This window comes from Thamnophis sirtalis, unplaced genomic scaffold (genome assembly GCF_051295495.1).
Source record: "Thamnophis sirtalis isolate CommonGarterSnake01/CBP01778 unplaced genomic scaffold, rThaSir2_p1.2 scaffold_2, whole genome shotgun sequence".
Lineage (NCBI taxonomy): Eukaryota > Metazoa > Chordata > Lepidosauria > Squamata > Natricidae > Thamnophis > Thamnophis sirtalis.
Genome location: NW_028261382.1, coordinates 51,092,978 through 51,094,066, shown reverse-complemented (window position 1 = coordinate 51,094,066; position 1,089 = coordinate 51,092,978).

Sequence of the window (1,089 nt, the reverse complement as noted above, 5' to 3'; positions counted from 1 at the left end):
TTGACTCCTGGCCGAGACCGGCAGCCCCGGGGGCCTGGGTGGGAGGCCCCCCGCGGCAGAGACTCAGCAAGGCTCCTTCTGGAGGCGTCTCTTGGGGGGCTCCGGACTGGCCAATAACTTACTACTTGTCTTACACGCTGAAGGAGCAAAAACACCACCAAAGGGGCAGCAGCTGGCACTAGAGGACTAGGATGCCACGCGAGGTCCTGTGCCAACGAAGCTTTCTTAAAAACCGAGCTGGTTCTGCATCTGATGCTTGCTCTTAAGTCTGAGGCTGCTACGAAGGAATCCAAAGTCTGGTCCAGCTGGGAATCGGGTGTTTTTTGACAAATAAAACCCCAAACCCCCAGCGAGGGCGAGACTTTGCCAGCCACCAGGCCCATGCCCACGGCCCTGCGCCCTTCCTTCCTGCACCAAAGTGGGCAGAATGGACCTCTGAGGTGCCCATTTCCTCCTCCTCCTCTTCAGAAAAGGGGGCTTGGAGCAGGGGATGGGGGAGGAGGAGTTTTACACCTCGCCTCGGGAGCTTCCCAGCGGCCTGGCTGGTGCAGAGTGCCACGCCTGGAATTCTGCCAAGGGCATGCAGGGGACCGAGCAGAAGCGACCCAAGGGGCACCGAGGCAAACGTGTACAAAGACACCTCGCTGTAAATCCCCCTAAAGGGCAAAGGTGGGAATCGAGAGGGGAGAAGACCCCCACACACAAAAGGCACGGCCAGGGATCAACCAGGGCAGGAGGAAAGGTTTAGCTGCAAAGAAAGGAGAGGGGAAGAGGAAGGGGAGGGGAAAGGAAAAGAAAGAGAAGGGAGGAAAGGAGAGGGAGGGAGGGAGGGAGGAGAAGGAAGAAAAGAAGGAAGGGAGGGAGGGGAGGAAGGGAAGAAGGGAAGGAAGAAAGGGAGGGAAGAAGAGGAAGAAAAGGGAAGGAAAGAAAGGGAGGGAAGGAAGGAAGAAAAGAAGGAAGGGAGGGAGGGAAGGAAAGAAGGAAGGAAGAAAGAAAAGAGAAGGGAGGGAAGGAAAGAAGGGAGGGAAGGAAAGAAGGGAGGGAAGGAAAGAAGGGAGGGAGGGAAGGAAAGAAGGGGAGGGAAGAACG